This window comes from Vulpes lagopus, chromosome 3, assembly GCF_018345385.1.
Source record: "Vulpes lagopus strain Blue_001 chromosome 3, ASM1834538v1, whole genome shotgun sequence".
Taxonomy (NCBI): domain Eukaryota; kingdom Metazoa; phylum Chordata; class Mammalia; order Carnivora; family Canidae; genus Vulpes; species Vulpes lagopus.
In genome coordinates this window covers 82,516,866-82,544,412 of record NC_054826.1, presented here as the reverse complement: position 1 = coordinate 82,544,412, position 27,547 = coordinate 82,516,866, and the positions used below count along the sequence as shown (strand labels likewise).

At 39.3% G+C, this 27,547-nt stretch overlaps 1 long non-coding RNA gene across 5 annotated transcripts in view; it reads left to right on the top strand.

The window, feature by feature from the left end:
• LOC121486904 overlaps nucleotides 1–27,547 on the top strand; it is a 140,658-nt gene that overhangs the window by 73,170 nt on the left and 39,941 nt on the right. The window contains exon 1 of one of the 5 annotated variants that reach the window (XR_005986762.1): nucleotides 18,874–18,915. The exons of the other annotated variants lie outside the window; for them this stretch is intronic. This is a non-coding gene — a long non-coding RNA (uncharacterized LOC121486904). Of the gene's footprint in view, nucleotides 1–18,873; nucleotides 18,916–27,547 lie in introns of those variants that run through there. 5 annotated transcript variants of the gene reach the window in all.

Below are 27,547 nucleotides of genomic sequence, written 5' to 3'. Positions count from 1 at the left end.
TTACAAACTTTCTAACTCTACTACTCCTTCCAGTACATTAGAGGTGGAAAAAAATCTCATAATCTCCAAATCCACAACAATAAAACAATGTTGGAAACTGCCATAAGAACACAAGTGAAAAAAAAAACTTTTCTAAGAACCACAGGACTATAAATTCAGAAAGGACACAAAAAAATTAAATGAATCAAACTCATCAAATTATCTACATTGGATGTATAGCTTTTTTTTATGTTACTCATATTTCATTTGAGTGGTTTTAAAACAAGAATCATGCCAAAGAAAATCATGATTTTTGGCTTAATCCTGAGTTAAGAATATTAAGAATTTGCCCACAATGCATATGGCCTCCTATATACAATGGATGATTTAATATACAGTTTAAAATCCAATACATTATGAATTCATGATTCAGAAGTACCCTTAAATATTTTTAAGCAGTAGAAACACACAAGATAGTTATAAGTGGAAATAATACTTGCAAAGTGTTCTACATTATTATCCCAGAGACACACCATAGAGGTCTCAGGTTATTAAGAAAACATCAAAAAATGTTTTATATATTAAGAGTATGTTTTTGGGAGTGGAAAAGAATAACAGCTTTCCCTTTAAATGATAAATTTTAAGATAGTCCAATATCAAGGGCTTCCCAAAGACTATTTGACTATTTGCCCAATAACGTGTCTTCTCATTATTTCACTAACACTTACTTGTGTTCCATTTATTTATTTATTTATTTATTTATTTATTTATTTATTTTTAAATTTATTTATTCATGAGACACACACACACACACACACACACAGGCAAGAGACACAGGCAGAGAGAGAAGCAGGCCCCATACAGGAAGCCTGACGTGGGACTCGATCCTGGGTCTCCAGGAGTATGCCGTGGGCCGAAGGCAGCGCCAAACCGCTGAGCCACCCAGGCTGTCCTGTTCCTTTTAAATATTCAGCAGAAGGCCTTCCACGAAGAGACTGCTACTGATACATAGATGAACTAAGTGACCCATCGTATGGCCATCAGCATCACTTCCCCAGCCAGCCCCAAACTTGAGCAATGGTCTCCTGGGTAAAAAGGTAATGGTAGTTAAAAGAGAAGACCTGCTTGGCCTCAGAAAGGGGACCTACCATTAACAAGTCAGTAGCCATTGCTTTTTCTAATTTGTCTGCTTTGCCAGTAATAACCTGCCCTGAATTCCTGACATGGCTCCAGGGACCAGGCAGTTTTCTGGTGGCAAGAAAAATAATTATGCTGGAAACCTTCCATCATCGAGAGGGCCAAGATTAATGTTGAATCTGTTATCTTGCCTTCAAAAACAGAGGAAAGCAAGGGAATAAAGGAATTTTTAGAGGTGATAAAAATGTTCTATATTTGGATCACGGTGGCGATCATATGACTCTATACACAGTTGACCTCTGAATTACATGGGTTTGAACTGCACAGGTCCACTTACATATGCATGGATTTTTCCCAACAAATAATGTACAATACTGTAAGTGCATTTTATCTTCCTTATGATATTCTTAATAACGTTTTCTCTAGCACTCTTTATTGTAAGAATATGGTATGGAATACATAGGACATACAAAATATGTGTTAATAGGCTCGTTGTTATCAGTAAGGCTCTGGTCGAGAGTAAGCTATTAGTAAGTAGTTTTGAGAAGTCAGAGGTTTTTTTGACTGCATGAGGGTTTGGCACCCCTCACCTCTGTGTTGTTCAAGAGCCAATGCAAATTGACCAACAGTGCCACAGTATGTTTTGGCACTTCTTGCAAGATGCACTCTGGGCTCTAACCAGCCGGAAATACATGCTGCCATCTTATTAACTGCCAGAGAATACAGATCTCAGAACAAAACACCGAAATGGAAGTGAAGCCTCTCACCATTTTGCCTAATGACTCACTCTCAAAATTTTTGTTCTGAATTCCCATGTGACTGAATTCTCTTGATCTGGGGGTATTAGTACTAAAGAAGGAATACTCATACTCAAGGTTTTGATGAATGGAAAGTTAAGACTACTACTGCATCATTAAAAGTGACTAATATGACTAAGGAAACTAGAAAAAAAATAGTATGGGGGTGGGTGAGCTCTGGTCTCTCCAGACTCTGCCTGCTTCCTTTGATCATTAGTCACTATAGTCAGTATTGGTGATGTTACTACCATGCTGGGCAAGGGTGGTTGAAACTGGAAGAAATTCTTGCATTTACATGGCAGGTCATGGAAAACCACTTGACACTCAAGCTGCATCATCAAAGTCTCAGGTCTCTCAGAACTGAAGGTTTGGGTTAACCTAATGCTCAAAGAAAGTGAACTAGTGAGGTGTTGACCAAGGTCAAACAGCCTAAGGCTAGAACTATTTATAGAAAGCCCTGCCATGGACATTAGTGGAAAACCCCCAGGCTTGTCCTCCGACCAGATAAAGGAAGATAGTTCTAGTGTTGTGCACCTATTATCATATTAATATTTCATGTTTATCATTTAATATTAAACTAAAAATCATTTCCAGTTGCTGATATATAATTCTGAGTATAAAACTAGGTTTATCATGTAACATGGCTGACTCTCTCTCTACATTCAAAATCTAGATTGCCAAATTTCAGGTATGCCTCCATGAGATTACTGTAGAGGTAAAGGAGAGCCTCGAATTTTTATTCTATTGCTTATTTCATGTATATCCTTGCTTTGCAGTGGAAGTAAGTCCGAGGGAAAGCAACTATGAACCTTGTCTTGGTTATTGTTCTTGGTTCTGGGTAAGGAATAATGGCAACATGAACTGAATGGAAGAGGAGGAAATCATCAACACCTGCTATGACCTCTTGCCCAACTCAAGAAATGAACACTAATGGCCTCCGCCACTATACCTTTGCTTGCTAGTGAAGTATCTGAGGAATGAATAACTACTACCACCATTTTATTAAACAAATTATGATTTACTATATTCCCTACACTATACTTTTATTCCCATGACTTATTCATTCTGTAACTGGAAGCCTGTAGCTATTCTTTACCATTTTATGGTAGTGGTTAAATGTACCCATGGTTTCCAGGGTTATTGTGATCTGAGACAAAATCACAGTGAACTAGCAGAGGAACTTAGGTCAAACTGACATTCTAGCCCAGGAACACAGGATCTCAATGACATTATTGAATCTCAAGGCAGTAGCTGAATGTGACTTAGAGTTGTCTTTGGTTAGGGAAGTAATGTGCAAACTTGAGATTTTATGTGTGATAACGAGATTATGTTAGATAAAGCCATCTTTTAATATGTGTGAGTAAACATAAATGGGGGAGTGGGTAGCCAACACATATAATTCAAGAGAAAAATCCTGGGATGGCTCCTTGGCTTGCAGCAATTCTCCCTATTAGAAGTTGTCCCATGGGATGCCTGAGTGGCTCAGAGGTTGAGCATCTGCCTTTCGCTCAGGGCGTGATCCTGGGATCCAGAATCGAATCCCACATGGGCTCCCTGCATGGAGCCTGCTTCTCCTTCTGCCTATGTCTCTTCCTCTCTGTGTCTCTTGTGAATAAATAAATAAAATCTTTTTTTTTTTAAAGGAGTTGTCCCTGACACCCATGAGTGGATTGGCAGCACTTGTGCCTTCTTATGTTAACTTTGGATCTCTGGTTCTACTTGAACAGAGTCCATCAAGTTCTATCTCTTAGAAACTTAGAAATTTATGAGAGGTGCACACAAATTGTGGTCTCTGGAGCTGAGTCATGCTAATAGCCCTGCTATAGAAGAAAAGTCCACAAACAGAGCTCTCTAGAACATCTCTTGCTGTAGCTCTTCCCATCAAGGCTCAGTTCTTCACTTCTTCCCTGAATTTGGTGATATACACCAGTAACCTCTATTTTTGCCTGTTGAACTACCTAGAGTCAGTTTCGGTTATTTGTAACCAAAAGAACTATATAGAGAACAGAATTATAAATGTATATAGATTAGACTGATGTTATTTTATAATAGACTTTAAAGTTCTGAAAATTCTCCTGAGGAGTTTATGTATAGGTAATAGTAACTAGTCTTTACTTCCATCTCTAGCTCTGCACTAGGCACTTACCCTGCAATAACACATGTCAGCACAATGGCCCTCTGAAGCAAATATTATTCTTTTAAAAAAATTGAAGTACAATTGATACATAATGTTACATTAGTTTCAGATGTACAACATAGTGCTTTGACGAGTCTCTATGTTATGCCATGCTCCCCACAGGTGTGGCTACCATCTCTAACCATACAACATTATTACAATAATATTGATGGGGCACTTGGGTGACTCAGTCAGTTTAGTGTCCAGCTCTTGATTTCAGCTCAGGTCATGATCTCAGGTTTGTGAGATCGAGCCCTGTATCTGGCTCTACACTCAAGGGGAGTCTACTTGAGGATTCTCTCTCTCTTTTCTTCTACCCCTCTCCCTTCTCACACACTCTTCTCTCTCTAAAAACAAAACAGAAAAAAAACAATACTATTGATTATATTCCCTATGCTGTACCTTTTATTCCCATGACTTATTCATTCTGCAACTGGAAGCCGGTACCTTCTACTCCCCGTCATCAATTTTGTTCACTCTTCTACCTCCTCCCCTCTGGCAACCACCAGTCTGCTCTCTGTAGTTCCAGGTCTGTTTCTACTTTTTGTTTGTTGTTTGTTTATTCATTTGTCAGAGGTGTATTGCCCTACTCTATTTTACAAATAATTGTAGCTCAGAGAGGAAAATTAATTGACCCAACAGCTCACCTCTAGGTAAATGGTAGAAGTGGGATTAAAAATCAGGAACTCACTTATATAGTGAGTGAATGAACCAAGATTCAGCCCAGGACTTAGCAACTCTAAAAGCTATAGGTTTAGCTATTAATTTATAATTTAAAAAATATCTATTGAATTCCTAATGCAATAGGAGGTAGAATGCTGTAGACATCAACAGCTTGGGCTCTAGGACCAGAGCTTCTGTATTTGAATCCTGGCTCTCCTGATTTCAAGCTGTGTGACCTTGTGAAAGATATTCACCTCTCTGCCTCCACTTTCTCATCTTAAGGTAGGAATGGTAACATAACTACTTAATTGAGTTGCTATGAAAAATAACTCAGCTAATACACTTAAAGTGGTTCAGGCTGTCCTTGGCACATCAGTGATAGCTATTTCTATGCTGGGAGCAATGAGTAAGTCAGGAAATATTTCTGCTTTCATGTGCTGTGGGTGAAGATAGGGAGGAGGTTTCCTATTTAGACAGGCTGGCCAGGGGGGAGGCTCCTCTGAAAAAGTGGCATTGCACCAAGTCCCAACTCTTGCAAAGAAATAAACCATACGGAGATTCTGGAGATGAGTATTTGGAGAAGAAGGAATAGTGAGTGCAGGTCTTGAGGTGGGGGAATTCGGCATGTTCAAAGAGTGGCCCGAGGGGCTGTGGTAGAGTGAGCAGGTAGAGATGTGGTAAGACAGGAAGTCAGAGAGGGTATGGGGACAGATCCTGAAAGGCCCTAAAGGCCTGGGCAAAGAGTCTGGATCTTTTAAAAGCACAAGCAGGGGCACCTGGGTGGCTCAGTGGTTGAGCATCTGCCTTTGGCTCAGGTTGTGATCCCGGGGTCCTGGGATCCAGTCCCGCATCTGGTTCCCCACAGGGAGCCTGCTTCTCCCTCTGCCTGTGTCTGCTTCTCTCTGTGTGTCTCTCATGAATAAATAAATATAAAACCTTTTTTTTAAAAAAAATAAAGCACAGACAGGGGCAATCAGAGAGTTGAGAACAGAAGAGTGACATCATCTGATTTTAGGTTTCAAGAGATCAGTCTGGCTGAGGTAAGACATCCAGGGGCTGATACACAGAGGCCAGGGGCAGATTCAGATAATTGGCTGGGGGCTAGTAGTAATTCAGGCAAAAAATGATAGCATCTTACATAAAGGTGGTAGACACAGAGGTGAGGAGAAGTGGTCCAATTCAGGATATGTTTTGAAGATAGATCGTTGAGAATTTGCTAATGGATTTGCTGTGTGCTATGTAGGGAGAGAGAAATTAGTGACTTCAGTGTTTGGTTCCCATCAACATGTGGGTGCGATTCCTTTAAGCAAGATAGGAGATATTTCAGTTTTTATCCCTTTAGAAGAAAGAAATTGTACCGGTTATTTTTTTTAAAGATTTTATTAATTTATTCATGAGACACACACACACACACACACACACACACACACAGAGGCAGAGACATAGGCAGAGGGAGAAGCATGCTTCATGCAGGGAGCCCAATGCAGAACCTGATCTCAGGTCCAGGGACTCCAGGATCATGCCCTGGGCCAAAGGCAGGTGCTAAACCACTGAGCCACCCAGGGATCCCTGTACCGGTTATTTTAACAGAGGTAACTTAATATTAACATTTTAGTATTTTAAAAAGCCCTAGGTACTAAATAACTGAAAAGGCAAAATGAGCACTAAAGTATCACTGGGGTTGTGCCCACGGGAAACAGGTACCACTCGCAGGGCTGGGCAAAGTGGTGGGAATGATGATGCTTAGCAGCCTGGCCTGTAGAGCCAACAGTAAGATAGGAAGGGGAGCTGCATTTTGCTATCATCTTTCAGCTTAGAGGAAGAGCCCTGAAGAGTGAGGAGCTAGACCTTTGAGAAGGAGGAGACAGGTGGATGGTGCTGCTGGCCTTTCTATCAAGGTACAATGACATCTGGAAAAACCTCAGGCTGGAATTACTGCTGGTGTTGGAATGAACAGCGGCTCAGTGAAACAGCACTGTCAGGGTCACAGCGACAAGAGGAAGCCCGGACAAGAAGAGATGGCAGACCAGAAGCAGGAAGGGTCCCCTTCCCCAGCCCCCTGCAGGTGGAAGTCTCCCTTTAGCACCCTCACTGGCAGAGCCTAAAGGAAAGAGGCTCCCAGAGCAGGAAGGGGGTTGGTGGAGTCCCAGCTCAAGCATCATAAAATAGTTGCTAGAAGTTTGGGGTCAAAGCTGAGAGATATCTTAACAACCGACAGAGAAAACTTGGTTGGGGGAGAGGGCATATTTAGAGAGGGAAGAATTCAGAATTCTCTTCCACAGTTCTATTATGATGAGATGTAGGAGACAATGGATTGTACAACCAAGACATCAAAGAAACACTGAAGCCAGACATAGACATTTTAGAATCAATACTTGCCATGCCTGAGTTGTGCTTATAGACAAAAGAAACCAAAGTCAGGCCTTAAAAGCTGGATCCTCAACATCTATTACTCTCTTTACTGAGCTATAAAAAGCACACTATAATTGTATTTCCATAGGTCAGTTCGGAACATTTTTTCTTTTTGCTTAAATTTTGATAATGTGGGATCTAGAAAAAAAAGGGGAACAATCTAGATACAATCTTTTCTTCTAGCAAAATATGTTTAGGGCTTGGTATAATAGTAGAAACAATGTGTAAATGTCCTCTAATCTGTGATCTTGCTTTTGGTATGGGTTATTTGAAATGAGCCCAGAAATATCACTGCCTTGATTTAGAGAATCAAAATTTCTGTCCGTGGCCTTTCTGTAAAATGTAGCATTGCACAAAAAACTGGAAACATTCATAAATTTCTGTAACTGAGCCAAAAAATCATATAACATGTATTAATTAGATATTTTCTATTTGCATCATTATCATTTTAAAGACCTTAAGACACTTTACAGAAGTTCCAAGTAATGAATCGCTGTGCGAATCCTAGACATTGGTAGAAGGAGAGGTTGTAATTCCCTCCTATTATTACGGAAAAAACAGGACAGGGATGCCTGGGTGGCTCAGTGGTTGAGCTTTTGCCTTCCGCTCAGGGTGTGATCCTGGTCCCAGGATTGAATCCCATATCAGGCTCTCTACATGGAGCCTGCTTCTCCCTCTGCCTGTGTCCCTGCCTCTCTCTCTGTGTGTCTCTCATGAATAAATAAATAAAATAAAATCTTAAAAAAAAGACAAGGCATTACATACCTTCCAGAGTCCTAAGGATTACTCATTTTAGGACTTAGACACACTGAGCATGCTTATAGTTCTGACATTGGGTTTATGTCAATAAACCAGCCCACCAAGAGTTTATGACTTGGAAGATTGAAGAGTCTGCTAAGAAAGAACTCATCCAGGGAAAGAATGCTGGCACACAGCTATGCCTAGTATTAGAGCCCTGGTCATGATAGGGCATGGGCAAATGTGGAGTATGTCTGCCTATAAGCCATTGCTCTGACCTACCTCCATGGATTCATCTCTGAATTCTTCTAGGCAGAGATGTGTGGCCAAAAAAATTAAGATTTTTCTTGGGATGTCTGGGTGGCCCAGTCAGTTAAGTGTCTACCTTTGGCTCAGGTCATGATCCCAAGGTCCTGGGATTGAGCCCGCATTGGGCTCCCTGCTTGGTGGTAATTCTTCTTCTTCCTCTCCCTCTACATTTCCCACCCATCATTCTCTCACTCTCTCTCTTTCAAATGAATAAATTTTTAAAAATTTAGGTTTTCTCAACAAAACTTTGTAAGACATTTGTTTTTCAACTAAGCATTTACTGCTTTTTTTTCCTGTCCAGTGTTCCTTATTCCCTTCTTCTGTTAGCAGTGTTTTCTCTCTGTGCAGAATTGCCCCACATTATCTTTTATAATGACTTAATGATGCTTGCAGTCTCTGTGTCTTATCTCCCAGCTGCAGTGATTGATCCAACCTGACTCAAACTGGGACAAATTTTGTCTTTGGTAAAATTTTGTGTATGTAGGTTGCAAGAGAAGTGCTTTGTCTCCTCTGAGATGGCTAAGTTGGAATGGTATAAATATGGGTTGCTCTGAGGCAGTTTCTCATCAAACTCATCACACTCACCCTTGAAGGCAATCTCTTCATAGTTACAAGGGAATGAGGCTAAGAGAGAGAGATGCAAGGTTTTGAAAGGGTCAAAGATAAATAAAGACCAAGGAAGGGGTGGTGGAGAGGGTAAAAGGGGAAGAGAGAGAATGGGGAGAGATTGATTCTAACATTGTCAAGTCGCTAAAGACTCTAAAACCATATAGTAGATTTTCTGGTCACATGTGAACTAATATATTCCCATTGTCTAAGGTTCAGATAGTTGCTTAATAGAGGTTAAAGTGGAGGAAAGGGATTTTGCTATAATACCAGAAGTATTTGGCTCAATGGGGCCTCTATAGAATATGGCCAAGCTCTAGTACCTCAAGTGCCCTGGCACATTAGCAGCAGCGTCAGAGAGATACATCCAGAAGCACTCTAAAGGCAGAGGCAGAGATCAGGGCCTTAAGAATTGGCAACTGTTGAAACAGCTTTGAAAGTATCAAGAGGTAACAAAAGTGGTTAGAAAGGGCATAGAAAGCTTTAGTAGAAGTGGAGGAAGGGCACAGCGCCTTTGGCATGCATGGCAGTGCCCTCACCATTGACCAGACATGGCCATCCTCATGAAATTGGTAATAGTTGATGCACCATACTGGCTGTAGGCAAATTGCCAAAAGGAGACTGAGCAGAGTTCAGATGAAGAGAGAAAAAATGAGCAGACATCATGTGAAAGCCTAAGTGAGAACTCTCTGAGGCCTCATGAAAAAGATGGGAATGGAGGCAGGTCTTTGAAGTGCAGGCAATATCAGTAGTGGCTCTCACTGTATATGCAATCCTGCATTTACACAGACTGAAGAGATCTGAGAAAAATGAGTCACATGAAGCTTTGCTTTCTTAACTGGCAAAAGACACACAAAGGAATGATCATGCTAAACGTGAGAACCGTGTGCTCATCTTCAGTCATATAGGGAGACAAGACTCATTGAACGGCTGGATGAAACGGGAACAATAAAGCTAGAAATAGGCACTAAGACTGTATCCTTGGGAAGAGTGGCAAAAGCTGAGCTGGCACCAAGGTCAGGAACAGAGCCAACATCTAGAAGAGCAGGAAAATCAGACTGTGAGGAATAATCCAAGGACAGAGCTCGCCATGGCTGGCAGAAGAAGCAAAGTCTCCACTGTCCAGACAAATTTACTGTGGCAGGGTCACTTCAGATTCCTTGTCTGGGAGGCCAGATTCGCAGGATTCAAGGGCAAGAGTCTCAACCCAGAGTCTGGGAAACACATTTTTCTCCTAGCCACATGTAAAAGAGAAACATTTCCAACTTGAGAATTAAAAGACAACTTTCAAATTTCATCTTTCTAGTTCTCTACTGAAGCTATAAAGTCAGAGTATTTGTTATTTTTGATTATGAGGATAAAATAAGATAAAGCACTTGGAAAGCTGAGAGCTTTAAAAAACTAAAAGATATTTTAAAAGTGTGTAAGTCACTGTAATCAGCATGGTACACAGCACCCTGCAACCTGCACAGCTCCAAACTTGGATGAATGCTATGTCTCTCACCTTCTTCCATCTCTTTCCCCTCTCCTCTTAGCCTCTGCTCTTTCATTTCTTTCTCATATTACTCAAGCAAGCCACATATAGTTGGCACATTCACATCCGACACACATACAAGTACATGTGTACACACACACACACACACACACACACACACATCATGGTTAACATTCATCCAATCTGCATGGGTTTAGGAGTGGCTATTTATCCGTATTCTGATTGACAGTTTTCTTGTAGTACCACTGGTCAAAGTCTTAACAATGTTATACAACTTACTGTATGCATTTTGGTTTCTTTGTATGTATATGTGCTCACACAGACACACAGTTTGTTTTAAAACTTTTAGAAAAGAGATGGACCAAATTGAGCTATCCCCACTATCCCCAACATACTTCCCACCCTCTCCCTGAGAAATTTTCAGTTGAAGTTGAGAAGTAGTTTACTGCATAACTTGTTCTAGAATATCCTAAACAGAACAAGTATTTGTATAAATAATGGAACTGTGAATGGAAATGGTATCATTGGCATTATTTTACAGCTTACTGGTTGTTGACAGACACTTAGGCCATCGACAGGAGAGCATTAAGAGAACCTAGTGTTTGGTGGGCAATGTCCCCTCTCTAGGCTGCCCTTAGCTTAAGTGGAAGTTGAAGTTTTTCAGAAATTCTATTATGTAATACTTAGAGGAAATCACTCTCTTTGCATTTCTGTGAATTTTTATGTGTTGTACAGATGAGGATTTTGTATCTTTGCTCACATGTAATGCTGATAAAGGATTTAATTTAAAGAGTTTAGTGAATGAACCCATTAACTGATGTGAGAAAACTCTTGATGAGTCAAATATTTTGGATCAGGGAATTCGATAGCATTTTATATTGCTTTTAATTAGAGCAGACACCGTGAGACATGTTTCAATTTACAGCTATCACCACAGTCAATACAATAAAATGGATCCTGGTAGTAAGAACAAGTATCCCCGTGTTGTCCTGAAGAAGATAGTGGTGCCAAATAGCCAATTAATTGTAGCAGTGCTCTGTAAATAACTACTAGTTGTTATTTTCCTTCTGAAAACTCATTATTCTAAAATGTAAAAGAGTAATGGATGATTCAGTGAAGGATAGAGATTCCTGTCGTTATAAAAATTCTGGATGTAAATGAATTGAGCTGGTAAACCTTACTTACAGGAAAAACATTAATATTTTAATGAAAATGTAGAGAACTTCATTTTACTCTGAGGAGAAATGGAATTAATTCTAAATGAATGTTGACTTTGAAAAAATGATAATAATAAGAGGAAATATGTAATACATGAATACATTCTAACTACCTAAACGAAGGAAAAGGACCTAATCACCCAAATTATGTAAACTGACTCAAGAAAAAATAGAAAATCTCAACAAACATATACCAAGTAAACAGAGCTGATCAGTAATAGAACCTTCCAATAAGGAAAAAACTAGAACCAGATGGCTTCACTGGTGAATTCCACCAAACATTTGAAAAAGAACTAATAGCAATCCCTCCAAACTTTCCAAATAATAGAAGAGGAAGGATCATTTCCCAATTCATTTTATGAGGTCAGCATTACCATAATATCAAAACATCACAAGATAAAGACATCACAAGAAGAGAGCATTACAGACCAATATCCCTTATGAATGAATACATGATGCAAAAATCCTCAACACAATTCCAGGAAGTTGAATTCAATAGCATATTAAAAGGATTATGCACTATGACCAAGTTGGATTTATCCTATGAATGCAATCATGGTTAAAAATGGAAAAATCAATCAATGTAATATATGGCATTGATTACAAAGTAAGAAACCACATGATCATCTCAATTAACAAAGTCAAGACTTTTGAAAAAAATTACCATTCTTTTCTGATAAAAACTTTCGGAAATCTAGGGACACAAGAAGACTTCTTTAATGTGATAAAGAGCACTGTGGTGAAATATCATAAGGAAACATCATACCAAATGGTGAAAAACTGAAAACTTTCCCTCTCAGATCAGAAATAAGACAAGGATGCCTTCACTCATCATTGCTATTCAACATTGTGCTGAAAGTTCTAGTTGGAGCTATTAGACAAGAAAAAGAAAACACCCAAATTGGAAAGGAAGACAGAAAACTATCTCTATTCACAGGTAATATGCTCTTACATACAGACAACCCCAAATAATCACAAGGAAAACTACTGGAAGCAATAATGAATTCAGCACAGTTACAAAGTACAAGATTAACACTCAAAAATGACTTAGGTTTCTATACACCTACAATGAACAATCCAAAAAGAAAATTAAGAAAACAATTCTATTTATGGGAGTGTCTAAAAGAATATATATCTAGGAATAAATTTAAATAAGAGGTGAAAGACTTATGTACTGAAAACTCCAAAACGTTGCTGAAGGTAATTAAAGAAAATCTAAATAAATGAGAGACATTCCAACATTTATAAGTAGGAAGGCTTACTATTGTTAAAATATCAATAACACCCAAAGGAACCTACAGTTCAACTCATTCCCTAGCAAAATTTCAATAGTCCTTTTAGAAGGAAGAGAAAAGCCAAACCTCAAATTAATGTGGAATTTCAATGGTCCCTGAGAAACCAAAAGAATCTTAAAGAAGAACAAAGTTAGAGGACTTAGACTTCTTGATTCCAAAGCTTATATCAAATCTATACTAATCAAAACAACGTGTCACTGACAGACCAATGGAATAGAATGGAAAGTCCAGAAGTAAACCCATACATCTATGGTCAATTAATGTTTGACAGGGTGCCAAATCCATTCAATGAGGAAAGAGCAGTCTTTTCAACAAATGGCACTGGAACAACTTGATTTTCACATGAATAAGAATGAGGCTGGACCCTTACCTCACACCATATACAAAAATTAACTCAAGGGCTACCTGGGTGGCTCAGTTGGTTAAGCATCTGCCTTCAGCTCAGGTCATGATCCCAGGATCCTGGGATGGAGCCCTGCATCAGGTTCCCTGCTGCTATTCCTGCATGTGCACTCTCTCTCCTTGTCTAAATAAAAATAAATAAAAATAAAATCTTTAAAAAAGAATTAACTCACAATGGATCAATGACTTAAACTATAAAGGCTAAAACCACAAAACTCTTAGAGGAAAATATAAAGCCAATTCTTTGTGCTTTTGGGTTGGATTCTAGATATAACAGCAAAAACAGAGGAAATCAAAGAAAATAGATAAATTGGGTTTCATTAAAAACTTTTTTAAAGGACTTTATCAAGAGAACGAAAATATTCTACAGGTTGGAAGGAAAAATTTGCAAATCATATATTACGACTCAACAACAAAAAGATAAACAACCCAGTTTTAAAATGGGCAAATGATTTGAATAGACATTTCTCCAGAGAACATATACAAATGGCCAATAAGTGCATGAAAAGATTCTCAGCATCTTCAGTCATTAGGGAAATGCAAATAAAAACTGTGAGATACTACTTCATGCCTCTCATTACTAGAATAATAATTCTTTAAAAGTGGAAAATAACAAGTGTGAGTGAGAATTTGGAGAAAATGTAATTATTGTACATCACTAGCAGGAATAGAAAATGATGCAGCCATTATGGAAAACAGTTTGGTAGTTCCTCAAAAAGTCAAGCAGAATTACCACCTGACCTGGCAATCTCACTTGGACCCCAAAGCACTGAAAACAGATACTTGTACATCCATGTTCATTGCAGACTTATTCATAAGAGTACAAATGTAGAATCAAATCAAGTGTTTGTCAGCAAATGAATACATCAACAAAATGTGGTACATACATACAAGGGATATTACTCCATAAAAAGGAATGAAGTTTTGGTAGTTGCCACAATTTGTCTGACATTGAAAGTATTATGCCATGTAAAATAAGCCACACAAAAGACAGATATCGCATGATCCTACTTATATGAAATACCTGGAATAGGCAAAGTCATAAGGACAGAAACAGAAAGACTGGTGATTACAGGGGGTGGGGGAGGGGAATGAGGAGTTTCAGTTTAATGGTTACAGAGTTTCTGTTTGGGATGATGAAAGATTTTGGAAATAGTGGTGTTGATTACACAACATTTTAAACACAATTAATGCCACTGAATTGTACACTTAAAGTGTTGAAGATGTAATATTTTATATTATATATATTCTACCACAGCAAAAATGCCTCAAAGATTGTGTGCAAAATGGATCATATCCCTACATGTAAACACAAATCTCTACAACTTCTAGAAGAAAACATAGCAGAAAAATCTTCATCACAAAGATGTCTAAAATAGTTCAAAAAGCATTAAAAATAAAAGAAAACAAGTCAAAAATGGATGTTATTAAAATTTAAGACACCTGCTCTTCTAAAAACATCATTAAGAAAAAAGCAAGCCATACACTGGGAGAAATTATTTTTAATGCAGGTACTAACCAAAAACTTGGATCCAGAATATATAAAGGCCCCACACAAATCAATAACAAAAAGACAAACAATCCACTTAAAAATAGGCAAAATATTTGAAGGAACTTCCCAGAAAGGTGTATACCAATAAGCAATAAATATCTGAAAATACATTCAACAGCATTAGTCATCAGGGAAATATAAATAAAATTATAAGGCAATATCACTACACAACTATTAGAATGATTACAATTTAAAGCTTGAAGAGAACAATTGTTGGCATGGATGCAGCATCTAGAATTCTCATAAATGCAACTGGGAATTCCTGCTATAATGCGTACAACCACTTGGGAAAGCAATTTGGCAATTTCTTCAAAGTACACATACCATAAACCCCAGAAATTCCCTTTTTGGCCAAGCTTTACCCAGGAAAGATGAAATTGTGTCCTTATAAAGAGTTATAGGGATCCCTGGGTGGCGCGGCGGTTTGGCGCCTGCCTTTGGCCCGGGGCGCAATCCTGGAAACCTGGGATCGAATCCCACGTCGGGCTCCTGGTGCATGGAGCCTGCTTCTTCCTCTGCCTGTGCCTGTGTCTCTGCCTCTCTCTCTCTGTGTGACTATCATAAATAATAAATAAAAAATTAAAAAAAAAAGAGTTAAACACAATTGTTCACAGAAATTCTATTCTTCATAGCCCCAAACAGGAAACAACCCAAATGTCCATTAGTAGGTGAATAAATGCACAATTGTGGAAACTGTGATATATCTACACAATGGAATAATACATGGCGGTGAGAGGAAAATTTTCTGGTATCATAACAATAACATAATGCTGAAGGGAAAAAATTTCAGGCGTAGAAGAGTTCATACTGGATTATTTCATTTAATGAAAGTTGTAGAAAAGATAGCAAGAAGATCAGTGGTCGCCTGGGGTGGAGAGTTGAGGTGGGGAGTTGACTGGGAATTATCACAAGAGAATATCTTTGGGTGATGGAAATGTTCTATATCTTGATTCTGGTAGTGGTTGTATAAGTATACATATTTGTCAAAATTCATCAAAATGTATACATCAATTTAATTATATATACATAATATATATTTTAATAAAGATAACAAAAACTTGTGTCATGAAAGAAATGAAGGCTCAGAAACATTCTAGATTAAAGAAGGCTGAAAGAGGTAATAAACAAATGTAATACTTGAAACTGATTTCGATCCTGGTTAAAAAAACATAAATAATATATTTAGAAAAAAGATTTTTAGGGATCCCTGGGTGGCACAGCGGTTTAGCGCCTGCCTTTGGCCCAGGGTGCGATCCTGGAGACCCGGGATCGAATCCCACGTCGGGCTCCCAATGCATGGAGCCTGCTTCTCCCTCTGCCTGTATCTCTGCCTCTCTCTCTCACTCTGTGTGTGACTATCATAAATAAATAAATAAATAAATAAATAGATTTTTAAAAACATATAAAATATCTTTGAACTGAGCCTGAGGGTAAATGGGCAACCATTATACAATTCCATCAACTTTTCTGTATCTTGGAAACTTTCATAATAAAATATTTGGAAAATAAATATTTACAGGCTGCCTGGGTGGCTCAGCAGTTTAGCACCTGCCTTTGGCCCAGAGCATGATCCTAGAGTCCCGGGATCAAGTCCCACATCAGGCTCCCTGCGTGGAGCCTGCTTCTCCCTCTGCCTATGTCTCTGCCTCTCTTTCTCTCTGTCTCTCATGAATAAATGAATAAAATCTTTTTTGAAAAAATGAAAATAAATACTTACAATGTAGGGCCAGTCCTATGATTTGCAATAATGTGAAAAAAAATACACAGCAACAGGCCTGAAACTTCCTCCAGTTGCAAACTTATGGGGGGTGGAACCAAAGGTAATTTTTAATTTTCAATACTTCTCTGGATTTTCCAAATGTTATATATTACTTTCACAAAAGAAATGGTTTTAACTTGAAAACCTTAAAGTATAAGTAGTCATTTTGTTTCATGTTTGCAAACTAAGACCCAAATCCAATTTTAAGTACATATATGCTTTTAGGATTCAAATCACACCAGGTCAAAAATAGTAGCTGAGTGATTGCATGAATGAATCAGCTATTTCTAAATCTTACCTATAGGCCATATGTGAAAATGTTTCATAAGTGAAGTTGTTTTATTATTACACATTATTACTTTCCATACAAAGGCAATATGAAAGAAGTTAAGTGGTCAGAAAGATCTACTTGCTAGACCAAAAATGATTTTTGCTGATTTACACGAAAATTATCAGGACTCGTTTTATACATTATAACCTGCAGGAGCTTTGTCTTTCCTCACTGCTCCACTGACAGCACTGAAGTTTGTGAAGTCTCCTTTCTCCTTAGCCCACAACCAAGACTCCTGGAGAGAGATACCTTTTTTTTTTTTTAATTCTATGTCATTTTAAAGTAACTTAATTACTTATCCATTACTTTATTTGAATACTTCAGAAAGTGGGCATATTGATACAGCATTCCTTCAAGTACATCTATTAAGATCTCTTTATGTCGACTATTTTTTTCATCATGGAATCTTTCATTCAGGAAGCATTTATGAAGTATCTATCATGCTCTAGGTAGTATTGTAGGCACTGGGAATTCATTGATTAAAAAAAAGATATACGACCCTTATACTATACACAAAAATTAACTTAAAATGAATCATGGACCTAAATGTAAGAGCTACAACCATAAAACTCTTAGAAGAAAATATAGGAATAAACCTTTATGATCTTGGATTAAGCAAAGCCTTCTTATACCACACCAAAAGCACAAGGCACAAAATAAAAAATAGATAATTTGACTTCATCAAAATTAAAAATTTTCGTGCTTCAAAGAACATCATCAGGAAAATAAGAAATATTCACAGAATGGGAGAAAATATTTGCAAATCAAAAATATGATAAGGGATGTATATATAAAATATATAAAGAGCTCACAGAATTCAATAATAAATAGACAAATAATCCAATTTAAAAATGTGCAAAGGATCTGAGAGATGTTTCTTCAAAGGAGATCTACAAATGGGCAATAACTGGCATGAATACTCAACATCATTAACCATCAGACAGGTGCAAGTCAAAATCATGAGATATTTATTATTTCACACCCATTAGGATGCTATAATCAAAAAGGTTGGTGAGGAGGAAAATTGTAACTCTTGCACACTGATGGTGGAGATACAAGATGGATATGGCTGCTTTCTAAAGGAGTTTCTCAAATGGTTAAACATACTAGAATTACCATATAACCCGGCAATTCCATTCTTAGGTATATAGTAAAGAGAAATAAAAACAGACATCCATACAAAAACTGGTATATGACAGTTCATAGCAGTGTTGCCCATAATAGCCCCAAAGTAGAAACATCCCAATTATCCATCACCTGATGAATGTATAAATAAAATGTGATACATCTCCACAATGTAATCAAGTACTGACACTTGTTCCAATATGGATAACTCTTGAAAATGCTACGCTAAGTCACAAAAAGCCACATAGTATTTGATTCTATTTGTGGACATGCCCAGAACAGGCCAATTTGGGGAGACAGAAAGTAGATGAATGGTCGGCTAGGAACGCCAGGAGTTGGGCATGGGGAGTGGTGCGGAGTGGTTGGGCAGAAATGAGGAGTAACTGCTAATACATGCTTTCTTTTGAGGTGAGAAAAATGTCCAAAAACTAATTGTAGTGATGGTTGCACAACTCTGTGAATACTAAATACTAAAAAATATTGAATTATATACTGTAAGTGGATCAATTATATGATATGTGAATTGTATCTTAATAAAACTGTTATATTTTTTAAAGTCATATGAGAAACATATTCTTCACAACAGAAATTCATAACTAAAGTGTTTGAATTTCATGGTATGGGAAAACAGCAAATAACACACAAATAAATATACCATGTAATTTTTTACTTTGGTAAATATCAGGGAGATAACAGAACAGGGCAGTATGAAATTAAAAAAATAATTTACTTTTATTTATTAATTTTTTTTGGAGAAAGAGAGAAAGAGCAAGTTTGTGGGGGAAGGGGGGAGAGGGAGAGGGAGTGGGAGGATCCTAAGGAGGCTCCACACCCAGCACTGAACCCAACAAAGGGCTCACAACCCTAAGATCATGACTTGAGCTGAAATCAAGTCAGATGCTTAGCTGACTGAGCCACCCAGGTGCTCCATGAGAAGGATAACTTATTTATTTTAGTTTATTTTTAAAATTTTTATTTATTTATTCATTAGAGACACAGAGAGAGGCAGAGACAGAGGCAGAGGGAGAAGCAGGCTCCCTGCAGGAAGCCTGATGCAGAACTTGATCCCAGGATCTGGGGATCGCGACCTGAGCCAAAGGCAGACACTCCACCACTGAGCCACCCCGGTGCCCCGAGAAGGATAATTTAAATTGGATGGTCGGGAAGAGCCTCTTAAGCGGAGTATGGAGGCCAGGGTGATTGGGAGGCTAAGACCTACAAATATACAGGCTAAGCAGTGCAGATTCTTAAAGCCTGTTTCATTACAACTCTTAGGAAAAATACAGCTTCCACCCTAGTACACAATTGAAAGTCTGTGGGAAACAGAAATGAAGACCTAAGACTTTAATTATTTATTCAATGAGCGCTGTACATATTTAGTTAATGGGTGGGAGGTGGTGTAACTAATTCAAGATAGTAAATAACCTAACGGCTTTGGAAAGCAGTTAAAACACGCACATACAGTGACACACACAGAGCACCTGCCTTCTTCACACAGGCACCTTCCCTTTGGCTCTGTCTCTGTGGTGAGTTGCCAAGGCCCCAGATGAAAAGTGCTGGCAACGGGAATGTTATGAATATTGCACAAAATAGAATTCACATAATGGCCTCCAGAGTGGTGTCAAATCTGGAGAGCCTGACGGTATGCTTAGTCACACGGCAGCTATGCCAGTTTTGAGAATACGGTACTGACAGACATGAGTGATGTCCAGGGTGATGAAACTCATTTATACGTACTTGGTCAAAATGTAATTAGGGAGAAGTGATCCATTTCAGCAAAGACTGGTGTCCCAACGCTATGCACCTCCACTCGGGTCTCAGCACCGCATGCTGCTAAAACAGCCCTAGACCTGAGTGCCATGGAATCTAGATCACCCCAGAATGCAAAAGCCACGACAGGCAGAGGAATAGCTCTGGGAAGCCCCAGGCTGCACATGGAAAGCCAGGTTTGCCTAGAGATGTTTCGTACTACTTCACTTCCTGATTCTGGCTCTGTGACCCAGGTCACCATGCTGTTGGAAGTAGAACAGTGTTTGGGGCTTTCTTTGGGGGCTCGATTCTATCTTTAAAATGGGTAAAATCATGTATTCACTGACACTCTTTCAAGAAATGAAAAGGGAATAATTTATAAACAAAATTTAAAAGGCTACAGTTGTGTTAGAACAGAGAACAGGATTTCATGTCAACTTCTGTACATTCCTTTCAAGAAGGTTTTTAATGCACTTTGTTTCTTCACCTTCAAATTACGCTTTGTCACATTCTGGAAAACAATTCATGTGGGTACCCTACTCCAGACGTGCAGATAAAGAAGTGTTGTTCAAAGGAATGTTTAAAATGAGGATCTGTGTATACTACTTCATTGAACAGAATGCTGCTTTCAAAAGAATCTAATAAAACAATTTAAATTTTCAAAATATGTGACTTTAACCAGAGGAGAGGAGAGGACCCTGCAGGGAGAGTAAAGATGAAGATATGCACATTGTTTGTCTAAATTACTGGAAAGTTAGAAATGAAATTATTAAGCCATTAAGTAAAGCATGTTCTACCTTGACATATAGATCTTCACAATGACCTGGTAGGCCAGGGTCAAATGAAAAATTCTTGGACTTGTGGAATGTTGTTCTAGAATGCAAGGACACCCGGAGAGCTGACCCCTGGCTCTGCCCACCTCCCTTCTCTTTTATCACCTTTTCTGTCCAGAGCCAGATGGCTTTGTACCCTGGTGTCATTGTCCAGCTCTTTCTCCAAGTTCTGACCTCATAGGGAGCTGTACTTCAAATTTCCCTCAAGTGCTTGGAAAGATGGCCTCAGAAGAGTTCCAGGAAGGTGTGAAAGTGGGCTGGGGCTGTTGATCCAGGGAACTCCAGGGTCCTGGGACCTTAGAGTGTAGCCACATGGGAGGCAGTCACTGGCTTCACGGACTCCTTGACCCATGGTGAGGGGTCTAGCTGGAGGAGAACCGAGTGGGACCCTCTTAAATAGGAGGACTGGGGTGGGAGCCTCTCTCAGGTCTGAGAGCAGTACTTTTCACTGGCAAATGACTAACTTTTTTTTAAAGATTTTATTTATTTATTTATTTATTTAATTTATTGAGCATAAGCAGAAGGAGGGGCAGGAGGGGAGGAATAGAGGGAAAGGAGCACAGAAAGAACCTCCAGCAGACTCTGCACTGAGCAAGGACGCTGATACAGGACTCGATCCCATGACCCTGAGATCATGACCTGAGCTGCAATCAAGAGTCAAATACTTAACTGACTGAGCCACTCAGGCATCTTGCAAACGACTCACTTTTTAAGTAGACTTAATCAATATTTTCTTAAAATAAAAAGGTTTTCATTGAATTTTAAAAAGAGAAAAAAGACAAGTAAGATGTCATCAATTCACTCATTAGTAAAGGAATGTTCACCTCTGTAGACATCTGTACTGGGGAGATGCTTGAAGACTACATTTGGACAATCTTGTCTAAAGCACCACTGAAGGCCCTCTGTAGGTGATTGTTAAATAAAGAGAAGTTGTTTCCAATAATTATTCAGAAATATCCACTGCCCACGAGCTCACCAATGAATGGTAGAGCATTCTCCTTGGGCCAGGACGAGACGACGACAGGTGTGTCCCAAGAAAGAATTCTTTATTCAAGTCCTTAGTCTACAGCACTAACAGCCTCCTTGAGGCTCTGAATTATAGTGAGCTCCCAACACCTTATTCTTTTTTAAAGTGGCTCCTTAAAATCACCAACCTTGATTTCTCACCCTGCTCTTAGCACCGAGCAGGGGGCATTGCTAAGAGTTCTCATCACTTGCTCTGCTGAAGTACCCTGTGACTTTCTCGCGCATTTGTACCTCTGACAGTTCAGATCGATGGCGTCACAGAAAAGGACAGTCTGTACGAGGAAGAACACTGTTTACAGCTGGAAAAAGTGACTTCACCTACTGCAATGTTACTTAGCTTGAAAATGTTGTATTGTCCTGGTCTTTACATGCTTTTCCCTCTGGAGACTTTTATACCTTCAACAGAGACTCGTTGGATTAAGAGAACATAGTTATCCTGTGGGGCAGGTACTCTGGTTACATACTCAATTTCTACTCTGCCTTCTCGCTGTCTGAGAGAAAACAGAACCCAGTTCTTTTGGGGTGAATGTTCTGAAATAAAAACACTTATCTTCCCTGCTCTCCTCCCAGGTAGGTGTGGTCATGTGGCACAGTTGGGGTAGAAATATAAGGACAGATAGACATAGAGAGAGCTTGCTTTCTTTCTTTCCTGGATTAACGTCTGGATAGGAGAAAGTGCATTGACCTTTGATTTTCGCATCTTTTTCTGCCTGGAGTTTGGACATGGTGCTCAGAGATGGAATGTCTATCATACAATGAGGAGGATAAATGCCACACGCTAGGAAGAGCAACAGCAACCAGAAGGCACCTGTGTCCCCAGTGACAACCTGGAGCAGCAGCAGGAGCCTGAACTTCCTGCTTCTAGACTTCCAACAAGAAACAGTCTCACTTGTTAGATTTCCTGCTCATCACAGCCAAAGGCATTCCTCATTCACAGAATGTCATTTAGACATTCTCCCTGAACCAAATGCCCGTTTGGCTCCAACTAAAACCACAGTCCTGCCAAATAAAGTAAGAAAAGAAAACTCCATGACAGACATAGGGAATGTGGGCAGCCCTGATGGTGCAGTGGTTTAGCGCCGCCTGCAGCCGGGGGTGTGATCCTGGAGACCCAGGATCGAGTCCCATGTCGGGCTCCCCGTGAGGAGCCTGCTTCTCCCTCTGCCTGTGTCTCTGCCTCTCTCTGTCTCAATAAATAAATAAAATCTTAAAAAAAAAAAAGATCTAGGGAATGTTCAAGAGTCAAAGTCATCTACAGGGAGGTTTTCATCATCAGGATATTTTCTAAGTTTTTAAAATATTTTATTTATATATTTGATACACACTCACAGAAAACATAAGCAGAGAGAGCAGCAAAGGGAGAGGGAAAAGCAGACTCCCCACTGAGCAGGGATCCCAAAGTGGGGCTTGGCCCCAGGACCCTGAGATCATGACCTGAGCCGAAGGCAGACATTTAACCCACTGAGCCACTCAGGCACCCCAGTTTTTCTAAGGTTTTGAATGGCAACTCTGAGCTAAACATAATGCAACCCAAACGCATCCCTCTAGTGCTACACAGAGGACTTTATACAGAAGAGAAAGACACATTTGGGGCAACAGTTATATCTCCAAAAGAATCGTAGAAAGCATTTGGGCTTTTAAAAGTGAACTGCCTTGTAATTTGCTATAGGTAAGAAGTTTTTAGCAAACTGCTTGGTTTGTCAGGTTGACTTTGCTCACCATAAGATGAATAACATGCAGGCTTGGAGGAAGTTGATGGCTTTCATAAAGAAAGTGAGTATACATTTTACAGTCACACTCCAAAGCTAAGAGCAGACAATAGGAGAAAAGCTGTAGAACACAAGATGGCTGGAATTCCTTCCACATACGAGAAGGCCAGGGGGATGCCAGAGGGAGGTAGTACAGGGGAGGAGTGGGGGCTCTGAGCTTCAGAGATTGAGGAGCCTTCTGTCCTCCTGCTTTGGGCTTCTTAGCTGTCTTCCATTCTCAGCATCCTTCTCAAAACTCAGGGGAGTGCTGGGCTGTCATGATGTAGGAGATAAGAGGATGTGGGGGCAGCAGAAAAAAGGACCCAACTCACTGTCCATAGCTCTTTTAAAGAGCTTTCACTTCAAAAAAAAATCTACCCAGCAATTTCTATTTATATCTCATTGGCCAGTCCTGGGTCCCATGCACACTAATTATAAAGGAAGATGGAAAATATAATCCTTTGGAAGGATACCACTGCTATGAATAAATTAGGGTTCTCTCAGGAAGAAGGCATGTTGGATAAGCTGGTAGGGGTCTCTTCACAGTCCACTCCTTGGCCCCCACTCCCTCGGGCACTGCTCTCTGTGGCTTCTGGTTTACTCTTCATGGAGTAAAATGTCACCCAAAAACCTTCCTTCACCTTTTTCCATGTCTGTCACGTAGGTGGGCACTGGAGGCTCCTCTCCCCTGGGCTGCACAGTTTAGTAACTTACTTCCTGCAGGTGCAGATTTGGGTTAGGAGATCTCGGGGTTGATCATTAACAGGCCTTTAATGGATAAGCTTGGGTTTCTTCGGGCATACAGTTCCTCAAAAACATAATCAGCTTCCAGTCATTTTGCTTCCAATCAACCTTTTTGTACAAGTAATCATAGCAAAAGGCCTTGCCCAGACATATTTTTAATAATAGATTTGATTATTTTAATAGATATCAAGCTAGCCAGATTTTCTATTTACTTTTCTTTCAGCATTGTCAGGCTTGTCTTCCAAGCATTGGTGCTGCCCAGTGAAACATAATGATTTGCACCTCAGACTCCAAGCAGAATTTAAACCCTGCCTGCCAAAAAAAAAAAAAAAAAGTTTAAATGATCCTCACTAAAGTAAGTAGGAAAGGCTGGCAGGGAGATGCAGAGAAAAATAAAATCTGAAAGTACTTAGAAAAGAAATCCATTTAAGTGAAAATATTAATAGACCACAGAAATATAAGTCTGGTTTCTTTAGAGCATGTTGGAAGTATACAAAACCTTCCAACGAAATTGATTGTAGTAGACAGAATAACGCCCACGGCCCCAAAGATGGCCAATGTTCTAATCCCCAGAACCTGTGGATATGTCATGTTACATGGCAGGGGGCAAAGGAGGAAGGCTGCAGATAGAATTAAGCTGGTAATCAACTGTCAACATGAAGAGATCACCTTGTAGCATCCTGCTGGACCCAATGTACACAGGGTCCTCCAATGGGGAAGAAGGAGGCAGAAGGGCCAAAAAGAGGATGACATCATGAGAAAGACCCGATTGGCCACTGCTGGCTTTAAGATGAGAGGAGGCTGTGAACCAGGGAATGCAGGCAACTTCTAGAAGCTGGAAAAGGCAAGAGAATTGATTCTGTCCTGGTACCTCCAGGAGGGACCTCAGTGTTTGCACACCTTCATTTTAGACCAGTGAGACCCATTTTGAACTTCTGACTTCTGTAATCTTAAGACAGTAAATTTCCATTGCTTTAAGCCACAAAGTTTGTGGTAATTTGTTACAGTGGCAAATGGAAGCCAATACACACTGATCTCTGAAAACTCAACAATTAGAACCATCTTTGGATACTTGAAGATTCAAGGCAAGGAGAGGACTTCCCAAGAGAAAGTGGACTGAGAAGAGCGTAGGACACATGGACAGGGATAAATATGAGACCAAAGCAGAGGCTAGTCTGCAAGTCTCACTCGTGAGGGGTTGGTATTAGCTTCTTGGAGAAGTGAGCTGGGTGACTTGTGTCTGTTAAGATATGTTACACACATGCGTGATGTTGACAGTTTTTCTTTTTTTTTTCTGGTTTCCTTTATATCCAAGTCTTTTTTAAATTTTTATTTAAGTTAAATTTGCCAACATATAGTACACCACCCAGTGTTGATAGTGTTTTAAATTTAAGTTTTATAATTAACAAACCAATATTGATATATTATTATGAACTAAAGTCCATATTTATTCATATTTCCTTAGTTTTTACCTAATGTCTCTCTCCTATTCCAGGATCCCATCCAGGACATCACAGTATGTTTAGCTGTCATGTTCTCTTAGGCTCCTCTTGGCTGTGGTTTCTTAGACTTCCCTTGTTTTTGATGACCCTAACAATGTTAAGGAGTGTTGGTCAGGGGTACTGAAGAATGCCCTTCTATTAGCATTTATATGATGTTTTGTCATGATTAGACTGGGGTTATGGGTGTTTTCCCACCATAAAGTTACTCTTTACCCTTTTCCATGCTGTCCCTTTTGGAAGGATGTCACTATGCACTGAAGCGGTGCTCATACTGAAGGGGTGGGGATTTTTGCTCTACCTCCTTGAAGAGGCTGAGTACCTACATGAACTACTAAAATTTTTCTGTACAAGAAATGTGTTCATTTTTCCCCATTTATTAATTTATTAGATCATTTATTTATGTTAGAATGCACTCACAGATATTTAATTTATATGCTGGGTTGTAATCCAATACTCCTTTACCTTACTTATTTTTGTCACTAAATTGTCCCAGCTTCAGCCATTGGGAGCTCCTCAGTTGGCTTCTGTGTCTCCTTGACATGACCCTGTCTTTATAGGTCTTTTTATTTTTTAGCTTGATATTGATAGTTTCAATACGGAGTATAGGTTCACTCATTAATAACAAATTCTTCCATATAGACACTACCCTGGGGGCCTTATCTAGTATTTTTTTAAGTTTTTTTTTAAGAGATCTTATTTATTTATTCATGATAGACATAGAGAGAGAGAGAGGCAGAGACACAGGCAGAGGGAGAAGCAGGCTCCATGCCGGGAGCCCGACGCGGGACTCCATCCCTGGTCTCCAGGATCATGCCCTGGGCCGAAGGCAGGAGTTAAACCGCTGAGCCACCCAGGGATCCCCCCTTATTTAGTATTTTTTAAAGAAGAGTTTATTTATTTATTCATGAGAGACACAGAGAGGCAGAGACATAGGCAGAGGGAGATGCAGATTCCGTGCAGAGAGCCTGATACAGGACTTGATCTCTGGACCCCGGGATCACAACCTGAGCGAAAGGCAGATGCTCAGCCACTGAGCCACCCAGGCATCCCCGTGTCTAGGATTTACAGTCAATAATACAATGTTGAAAATGGATACAATCAGGAACCAATAAAAGGTGTCTACCTTTGAGAATAATAAAGTACATTCTTCCTGAATTTGCCATGCATTATCCTTGTATTCCACCAAGGTAAAAGATAAAGTAAATTGAAAGTCAACATAAGTATTTTTGTACAAGGAATAATATGATGAAGATCATATTTACGGTATGTAGGGAATAAGAAAAATATGGAAACAGAATTACTTGAACACCCTTTCTGAAAAGGGGGAGAAAAACAGAATTGTAAATGTGCCTCATTTTTAAACAGGAGAAAAGCTTTAAGTAAAGGAAGACAGTGAAACAAGTCCTTTGAACCAAAAAATACCTACTTTTATATATTTTCAGTTCTGTATTGTAAATCGATTTCTCTTTACTTAGAAGAGAAGCCAAGGATACTGCATGTTTACCATCCTGGAAACTAAATAAAGAACAAGGCTGCTAAGTAGCTGAATTGAAACAAATTTCTAAGAGGGCAAAAATTTGACTGTGTTTGCTCACAGGAGGAAATTTTCTGGCATTCTGGTTTTTTTGCCTTTAACGCAAAAGAAGATCATACCACTGTTATCAAATTGTCTTATTGTTCATGCAAAATGTGAAAATGTTTAGATGACTGAAAGAGGTTATAAAATATGGCAGGGATGGAAGATAATGATTGTTCTTACTGTTAATTATTTTCAGCATAACTGAGACATAAGTAAACCTGCTGGGGGTTTTTTAAAAGATTTTATTTTTAAGTAATTTCTATACCCAACACAGGGCTCAAACTAAGCACCCTGAGATCAAGAATTGCATGTTACACTGACTGAGCCAGCCAGGTGCCCCAACCTATTGGGATTTTTAAAAATTCTTTCTTAC